This window comes from Lygodium microphyllum, chromosome 27 (genome assembly GCF_053477565.2).
Source record: "Lygodium microphyllum isolate KBCC chromosome 27, Lygodium_microphyllum_v1.1.10, whole genome shotgun sequence".
NCBI classification, from domain to species: domain Eukaryota; kingdom Viridiplantae; phylum Streptophyta; class Polypodiopsida; order Schizaeales; family Lygodiaceae; genus Lygodium; species Lygodium microphyllum.
The window spans coordinates 28,845,985-28,856,525 of NC_141161.1; positions in this window are offsets into that span (position 1 = coordinate 28,845,985).

Here is a 10,541-nt window from a genome sequence, read left to right on the forward strand (position 1 = left end):
CCACTACCACTACCACTACCACTACCACTATAATAAACAACAAAATAAGAAACATTAACAACAACAACAACTACTACTACTACTACTATTACAATAATCACGACCACGACCACGACTATGATTACCACTACCACTACCACTATAATAATCAAGAAAATAAGAAACAACAACAACAACAACAACTACTACTACTACTACTACTACTACAACATTAAACAAGAAAAGAAGAAAAAACTATTGCTACTACTACTACAACAACAACAAAAAACAAGAAAAAAAAAAAACTACTACTACTACTAAAACAACAACAAACAAGAAAACAACCTCTCTCTCCCTCCCTCTCCCTCTCCCTCTCTTTCTCTCTTTCCCTATTATGTTTAATGTTTTCTCCCTCTCTCTCTCCGTCATTCTTTCCTTTTATCTCTTCCTCTCCCTCTCTCATTTCCTCTTCCTCCCTCACCCTCACCCTCTCTTTCTCTCTTTCCCTATTATATTTAATGTTTTTTCTCTTATCTCCTCTCCCTCTCTCATTTCCTTTTCTCTCTTCTTCTCCCTCTCCCTCTCTTTCTCTCTTTCCCTATTATATTTAATGTTTTTTCCCTCTTTCTCTTATTTCTTCTTTCATTTTCTATCTTCCTCTCCCTCTCTCATTTCCTCTTCCTCCCTCACCCTCACCCTCTCTTTCTCTCTTTCCCTATTATGTTTAATGTTTTTTCTCCCTTCCTCTCCCTCTCTCATTTCCTTTTCTCTCTTCCTCTCCCTCCCTCATTTCCTCTTCCTCCCTGTCCCTGTCCCTCTCTTTCTCCATTTCCCTATTATGTTTAATGTTTTTTCTCTCTTCCTCTCCCTCCCTCATTTCCTTTTCTCTCTTCCTCTCGCTCTCTTATTTCCTCTCCCTCCCTCTCCCTCTCCCTCTCTTTCTCTCTTTCCCTATTATATTTAATGTTTCCCTCTCTTTCATTTCCCTCTTTCTCTCCCTCCCTCTCTCATTTCCTCTCCTTGCCTCTCTCTCTCTCATTTCCTCTCCCTCTCTTTCTCTCTCATTTCCTCTCCCTCTCTCAATACACATGAATTTTAACAAAAACAAGTAAAAGAGAAAGAAAAAACACAAAAACAAAGCAAGAAGGAACAATGCACTCACTGTAAAGGCTTGAAGAGGGGTTTGGTGGCTCCTCTTCATGACGGCGGCTCCTCTTCGCCCTCCATACACTTCCTCCTCTTCTTCACGAACGGTGGTGGCGGCGGCGGCGAGAAGCTTTCTTTCTCCCTCTTTCTCTCTTTCTCTCCCTCTCCCTCCCAAATGCAAGATATTTGCTCTCCTTTTCGCTCTCTCTTTCGTGTATACGCACAAAAAATCGCTCGGGTTTCGGCCCGCGTTTTTTTCGTCAAGATACCATTGATATTTGCGTCGCAAATAGCCACGTCACTATTTTGCATCAGAAACCGCCATTGCTATACCTTCATATCCTTGTAGTGGCACGGTTTAAATATTTCATTATTGGGCAATGTATTTGGGCATAGCTCGACTATTGGGCTACCCAATCGCTTTATTCTTTATTTGGACAAAAGCAAACACAAAAGCTAAAGCGTACTAATTGCAAAATTTGGCTATTTTTGAGATTTGAGATGAATAAATTTATAAATACATGCCTTGTGGAGCGCTCACACAAGACATGGGGAGAGATTGTGCCCAATTCATCTTTTTGCCTCATGTCCTACAAGTCTATTCTCTTGATTTTTGAGCTTAAAGCAGAGTTCTTTGTTCTTGGGGACCTTCCAGCACTCACTACGTACACATACAACATCTAATTTATGCACCAGTGGTATTAGAGTGAAGTTGAGATCAAGGGCTTCCAATCGCTTACCATCTCGCTCGAAGGAAAAGCTCTTGGAACGAATGGTCTCTATAGTCAGTCTTACGACAATCTATCAATACCAGCATGTTCCTGGCAGTGGAGAACCCCTTGCTACGTTGTTGGATCACGAAGAACCTCTCTCAAGAAGCGGAGGACCATCTAAGGAGTTCCTTTATCAATATGTTTTTTTTCTCACAAGAAAAAACTTTTATCAGTGAATTGAAGATTATAAAGCTTGATAAGCTTTATAATAAAGCTTAATTCCTAAAAATCAAACGGTTGCATGGTGATAGTATGTTTTCGACGGCGTCAAATTTGTCAATGACATCCTATCATCCCGATTCGTTTCATTGAAATTCTTAAGCTTTTTAATAAAGCTTAAGACTCTAAGCTTTTTAAAGCTTGAAAGTCAACCTTAAAATTTCTCTCTAGCAAGTATTCACATAAAGTTCTTCTATAAATCAAACCCGAACCAATTTTATAACTCCCTTCAAGCCTCTGTTCACACCCGTGCTATGACAGACATAATTTCTAGCAAGCAGATTACTATACGCAATCTACATGAGCAAAGTATTCGTTGAAGAAATATTTCATCAACTTCTGTAACCGCAAACAAGAAAGATCGCAAAAAAGCCATTTTTTTAAAAAAAGAGCCTTGTAAACCCCGCTTTGAGCTACACTCATCTCGCTAACAAGATTTCGAGTGTGTGAGGTTGTTTGAAATTTTACAAGATGACCAATCAAAATATGGAAGATTTTATGGCCGAAGGTGATTTACAAGAACCAACAATAGAGCCAAAATTGGACCTAATTATGATACAGCTTCAAGAGGATTAAAGAGCACGTTAAACTTTGCAAGCTCAAATGGCAACTCTTCAATGATCTACTATCGATCAAGATGAACCACAACGTAAAGATGTTATACAAAGTACGATCGATGCGACACTCGAAGCATAATCTATCTAGAAAGAAGCCAAGATAAGTAAAAGAAATTTCAAATTCCATACTTTTAATGAGTTATGTGATGGAAAGACTATTCTAGGTGTTATCAGTCAATTTGATGATTATGTCCATGAAGAACAGTATGCCAAAAAAGACAAACTCAAGTGTGTCACTAATCATTTAGTGGACAGAGCATCGCTATGGTGGACTATTGTCCGCAAAAGCATTGATTGTCCTACTACTTGGGAGACTTTTTAAAAGAAATTTTTGCAGAATTTTCTTCCACCTCAATTCCACGAAAAAGAAATAAAAGAGTGGAATCTTCTTCAACAAAGAGATCACGAGCCTATTTTACAATATACACAGCATTTCTGGAATGCCTTATTGCAACTTCGAATGCTCGAAGATGTACCTGAGGTGATCCATAAGCACAAGTTTATGTCTCATTTGCTTGGTCACTTCTATGCGGAAGTGAACATGTTCAAGCCAATGACTCTCGAGGATTCGATGTCCTTGGCCCCTAATGCTGAAGAAAAAATTCAATCGAAATCACTTTATTCCATCTTCATTCCGTCAATCTTGCTTCGAGCCATTACCAATAATGTTTTCAAAGCCAAACCCATAGTCTGCTGCCATCAACCTAGACATCTAGCGATGAATTGTCAATCCAAAAAGCCAATTGTTCACATCAACTACTTGAGAGCGATTGAAGATGAAGACCATGAAGAAATGCTAGATTTTATAGAAGACGATGACGATATTGATACTACTTCAGATATTTTACTAGGTATGCCAAATCCACATTCTTTATTAACGATGAAATGTCTTGTGCATGGTAGAGAAAAGATTCTTTTACATGATGACGGGAGTACAAATGATTTTATTTCTGCAAAGTTGGTCAAAGAATTGAATTTACATACTCTTTCGACTCATTATCGCATCAAGGCTGCATCCTTAGGCACCAGATACAATGAAATACAAGAAGTGCATGACTTAGAAATTAAAATTGGTGATTATGTTGACTGCATAAATTTCTTAGTTGTGCCTTTGCAATCTAGTGACATTATGTTAGGAATGCCTTGGCATCATAAATATAATCTTGATATAGATTATTTCACACATTCAATGAACATCTATTTTAATGAAAAACAAATCACATTGCATGGTACGCACATCCTTGATAATTTTCCATTGTTTAGTCACACACAGAATAAACATACATTAAGAAAAGGTAGAAAATCCTATTTAGTATGGGTGAATGAAGTTGAAGGTAAGGAAAGTCAGATGCATCCTAGGCACACACAATTTCTTTCACAATTTAAAGATTGTTTTGCTGCTGACTTACCACCTAGCTTACCACCTACATGTCCTGAAGATCTAAAATAGACTTAATACTAGGTTCTCAACCACCATGTAAAGCACCTTATCAACATAATCAAACTGAACAGAAAGAAATTCAAACCCAAGTTAAAGAATTGTTAACCCGAGGACTCATTAGGCCCGGTAGCTCTTCTTTTGGTACACCTGTCTTATTAGTTAAAAAGAAAAATAAGACCTATAGTATGTGCATTGATTATTGTGCCCTAAATAAGATTACTGTGAAGAATAGATATCCGATCCCTAGGGTAGACGACGTCATGGATAAACTACAAGGGGCTACAATATTTAGCAAGATAGATCTTAAATCTAGATACCATTAAGTACAACTAGATACATCTGATATTTTCCAAAGTGCATTTAGGACTCAATTTGGACATTATGAATTTCTTGTTATGCCTTTTGGTTTAACTAATGCACTAGGCACATTCAATAATATGATGAATCATATATTTTTAGAGCATGAGCATTGTGTCATTGTTTTCTTTGATGGCATATTGCTTTTCAGTAAAAATGAGAACAAGCATTATGAACAAGTATAATTACTTTTCAAATTATTGAAAGAGAATCAATTATATGCTAATCCTGAAAAGAGTGAATTTTTCCAAACCCACATTGAATATTTAGGACATATTGTTTCATCTGGTAATATTAAAGTTGATCCTAAAAATATAGAAGCAATTTTAAATTGTCAAATACCTAAAAATATGCATGAACTACGTTCTTTCTTAGGTCTTGCTAGCTTTTAAAGAAAATTTGTCAGAAAATTTTCATTGCTTACATTACCTTTGACAAAATTATCAAAGAAAGGTATTGTGTATCATTGGTCTGAAAATCAATGAAAGTATTTTGATTTATTGAAACGTGCATTAACACATGCCCCTGTATTGCAACTACCTGACTTTAATAGACCACTCTTCCTAGTAGTCCATTGATGCTATTGGATCTGGAATAGGAGTTGTCCTTATGCAAGATTCACATGCCATATCGTACTCTAGTTGCAAACTTAAACCATCTGAACTCAATATTCTAGCTATGATAAGAAATTGCTAGTAGTAGTACAATCTTTACGACAATGGAAACACTATTTAATGGGATATGAATTCATGATCAAAACTGACCAACAAAGTATCAAACATCTCCTTAGTCAGCCATAAATCTCTGACCATCATATTAAATGGGATGCTTTTATTCAAAGTTTCCACCCACTTATTCAATATCAATCCGGAAAAGAAAATGTTGTTGCCGATGCCTTGAGTAGAAGACCAACTATTCATAATATCTCTATGATATCTTTTGATTCCCTTATCCCTATAAAAGATACTTATGATCAAGACCCCAGTTTTCAAGCTAATTTGAATAAATTAGTTCCAAATAAATGGATTCCAATAAATTCATTATCTTCTGCTGATGGATTTATGTTTTATGAAAAAAGATTATGTGTAACTATTCCATTTCGAATATTAGTATTACACGAAATTCAATGTCCCATATATGAAGGCCATAGAGGTATTATTTCCACTTTATGTACATTGGTTGAAGATTTTTACTGGCCACAGATGGAATCAGATGTTTCTAACTTTGTCTTTGAATGTTTAATTTGTGAAAGAATTAAGTGACACCACAGTAAGCAATATGGTTTGTTAATGCCTTTACCAATTCTAGAACGACCATGGGAACATATTTCAATGGGTTTTATTATTGGTTTGCCTAACACCCAAGCTAACCATGATATGATTCATTCCATGCAAGAAAAAAACAATTACATCTCAAGCTACTCAATTGTTTTTTAAGACTATTTTCACTAATCATGATTTGCCAAAAGTTATTATTTCTGACCATGATTCTAGTTTCTGCAATAGTTTTTAGACTACTTTGTTTGATAATCTAGGTACAAAGATTGATTTTCATTTGCATTTCATCTTGAAACAAATGAGAAAACAGAATCTACTAACAGTTTAATTTTGGATCTTTTGCATGCATACACAATTTCAAAACCACAAACATGGGATACACACTTACATTTACTTTATTTTGCATACAATAACACACCACATAATACAGCTACACAGAAAGCACCATTTGAAATCATTTATGGATATAGATTGCCTACACCTATTACCTCATTGTCAAACAAAGTTAAAGCTGCTGATGATATTGCCAATATGCATGCTTCTATTTTTTCTAAAGTCAAATACATGATTGCGAAAGCCCAGCAATCATACACAAAACAAGCTAACAAGAAAAGAAAAGCTATGAGCTTCAAAGTTGATGATTATGTTTGGTTAAGCATTGAAAAGAGAAGATTACAAAGTGTTGAGAAACACCCTGTTGTTAAGTTAGCTCCTAGATTTTATGGACCTTTAAAAATCATTCATAAAATCAATGACAATGCATTTAAATTAGAATTACCCCAACAGTGGAAAATCCACAATACTTTTCATATCAGTTTGTTACGACTTTTTAAAGGCCAATTACCTGTACACCCTGTCTATGAAAACCCTCCTTTGTTAGAAGAAAAAACTGAAATCCTTGAACCCGAAACTATTCTAGACACTGAATTCATGACCACTAGAATTGGGCGTAGATATTCTAGATATTGGTAAAGTTTAAAAATCATAATCAAATCCAATTTTTATTCCATCGTTGGTTCGGGTAAATCACCTTCAGCCATAAAATCGTCCATGTTTTGTTCCATCATTCTGTAAAATTCAAAAGACCTCACACTCTCGAAATCTGGTTAGCGGGATGAGCGTAGTTCAAAGTCGGGTATACAAGGCTTATATATATTTTTTGGCTTTTATAGTCTTCGTTTTTTGTGATTGTGGTATTCGTTGTCTTCGTAGAAACTACGTATGAACTTTTGTGTTTGTTGAAACTGGTTCAGCAAGTCTGTAAATAGGAACAGGGTCTTCTAGAGAGCAATTTTGTGATTCTGTGCTTCTGTGTGTGAACAGCCTTTATGGGAATAGTTGAATAGGTCAGTAATGACTTCTGTGACTTGCAGAACTTGTAGGAGTAAGGAAACTTGGAGAACTTGAGGAACTTAAGAGTCTTAAGCTTATGTGATTAAGCTTGAATAAGCTGACTGTCAACGAATTCGATTTTAGGAGGGGGGCGTTTTTTCGCCGCCGTTGCTGATGAGCACATGCCGCGATACCAGTCGAAAGAAATTCGCCCCCTTAAGCTTTTAAATAAGCTTATTAAGCTTTGACTTAAATCTTTTTAACTTTTTTTTTTTGGATATGGAAGCTTACTGTCACTCTGGTTCAAAACGACTTGAAGAAGGAGATGTCTACATGGTCCTCCACCTCCTCAGGCCAGTCCTTCGCGATCAGAGGATGCAGATAGGGGTTCTTGACCACCAGGAACACACCCGTATCAACCGTTGGCAATGAACAAGAGACCAATTGGGTGCAATCTCCCCCCATGCCTTGTGTGAGTGCTCCACAAATCATGTATTTCATATATTAATCATCTTCAAGCTCAAATAATAGCCCAAATTACAAAATAGCATGCTTTTGGCTTTTGAGTTTGCTTTTGTGCCAAATAGAAATAAAGCTAATGGGCGCCCAAGAAGTTAGGCATACCCAAATACAATGTCCAAATAAAAATATCTAAATCGTGCACCCATGCGCATAAAAAAATAATAAATAAATATCAAGCGCCTTGATAAATAAGTGCGACAAAATATATGCGCCATGCCTAAGGTATGCACCCATCAAAATATTGACGATAACTTGAATACACGCTATCCTCCAATGCTTTCCACTGCCACCGCTGTTATCTCTACATATCAACTGAAGCATTCACAATCGTTAGTAAAATAATACAATTAAACCGACAAAAGTGAATACCTAGCAGTCTTTAGCTACATAAATAAATTAATTGGTTAGAAATCAATCCTAACCTTAATTTATCACGAGTGCGCACTCTAAACTCATAAACATTTATTAATTAAATATGTATTTTGCAGAATCACCCACTATGGAATCACCCATGTACACATAAAATTAACAAAACACCTAAAAAGGATAGGCGTCCCCATCGACTTCTCGTACAAAGAATCCACTTTGTATATGAGCCCCGGTAATAAAAGTTTACGGAATCCACCGTAAAACCTCATGGAATCCATCGTGTAATATGCCTCCTGGCATCAAATAGATCAGAGATTAGTGTTATTCCCCATTAATCTCAGTGTATTCCATTGAATTTCAGTATTGATTCAATCATTACTTCATCATAGATATCATTTGCCAAGTTTGATGCATAACCTTGACTTTTTTTGGTTGAATTCTTTTGTCCAAGCTGAAATATTGTAAAAGGGTAAGTACTAAAGCAATTAGTGCGTCACTGAATTGCATTGGTAAGACTCTTTCCCTATCCAATTTTTTTAGATTTCATTCAATTACATCTCATGAAAAGGGCTGAATGAATATTCCAGCAATGCATTTCATACTGGTTGATTAGAATAGAATGCCATTGCCATGTTGATATACCCACTGAGGAAAAAGGTGGATGCTGGGGAGATAGTGGGACAAAAGAGAGATGACCCTCCCTCACTATTAAAGATCCCGAAGGGGTGCAACCAACCCACCTGGGGGAACTTTGCCCACCTCCCAGTAATTCGAAGCCCGTGTAGGGATCCTGTCATGCCGTTTTAACCTCACACAGGTACATCGAGTGGATAATTGAAGATTGAAGGGTTTCCAAAGGCTCAAGTATCTACAGCATTAAAATAGGGTAAAACAGGGATTTTACAAGGCATTTACAGGTTGTTACAAGTACACCCTTTATTATTGAAGTATAGGTGCAGGTACTAGAGGGTACCCACAGGTCCCACTCAGCCTTCTACAGGGTTTGGTAACCATTTGGGGTTACTATTTCACCTTATAGGGTCAAAACATGGCATTTACAAGTCAAAACAGGGTGTAGGCCTGGACAAGTCAGACTCAGAGATTGAGTTGCAGAATTTTCTGTCCTAAATTTGTTATAGCATTCTATAACTCATCTCAAAGAGGGAATTATTGGCTTCTATTTCAACTAAGAAGTTTTGAAATTGGAGTTCCCTAGCAAAAGTTATAGCCATTTTTCTAGCACGGGGTACTATAGGACTGCATTATTATGGCAAGGCATAAGGGTAAAAATAAGGTCCAGGATGATTATGCTCAACAAATAAGAGATTCCATGTTGGATAATGTACCTCAAGAGAGCCTTGAAGAGCCTCAACAATAAGGGAAAATCAATATACTCAATGATACCTTGTGCGTATATGAACAAAGGCATAGAGAATGTCATGAGGCCCTACTATCAAGAATGGAGCAAATGGTTTTGTCTACTAACCAAATGAAGTCTTCTATTGAGAAGTTAGTAGATTCAACAACTCAAAAAAAGAACACCATATTGTGGAATATGGGAATTTCCCATAAGTTTAGGACACATGGTCAAATCTTTGGATTTGTCATAACCTGAACACGATAGCTCCAAATCGAGTGCTCTATAGCTCAATAGATTCCATTTTTCAAGTGTTTTCAAAGGATAGGATCATATGGTTTTGAAAAAATTATGGCCATGTTAGCCGGGTGCCACCTTTTTAGTATTCAAAAAATGGGAATTGGGAGATTCCCAAACTCACTAATATTGTATTAAAGGCTTCTATTCACAAGCTGGTGGAATCTAATGCTCAAATTATGGCTTAATTCTCCCAATGGATGCAAATGCGAATGGTATCTAAAGAAGCTAAGGAGAAAGCCTATTCAAACAATGAGCCTTCAGTCCCAGTTCAACCATCTAACCAAAATGGTCATGGTCATGGGATTATTGGATGAAGAGGCATCCCAAATAGCCAATTTGAAGTAGGTGAGACTTCACAAAGGCATGATGACTATTTGGGTTGTTTGAATGGAGCTAACTCTCTAGATCCCCAAGAGGAACACCAAGGAAAAGGGAATTCTCTTGTAAGAAAATCTATCTTGTAACATCAACAAGCTTTTATTTCATTCTTTTGATCATCAAAACAAAGAAAACATCAATTCTTCATGCAGCATCATAGTAGATTTCTCCCACAGATTTGATAGAATCAACCATAATCTTCAATACCTTCATAAAATTATTCAATATAATAAAGAACACAAAGGAATATACCATTTTTGAATGGAAATCAATCACATATTATTCTTCTTCAATGTCTTCATAGTTCTCTCTCTCAATCTCTTACATACAGTTACACTGTTTTGATAGAATTGGCTATCTTTGGCTCTCTATCTCTCTCCATCAGTAGTACATTATCTCGCCACTAAAATTCTCTCATACTAACCCTAAATAATCCTTCTTATGTCATGGATGCACCTCCCAAGAGGCATGTCT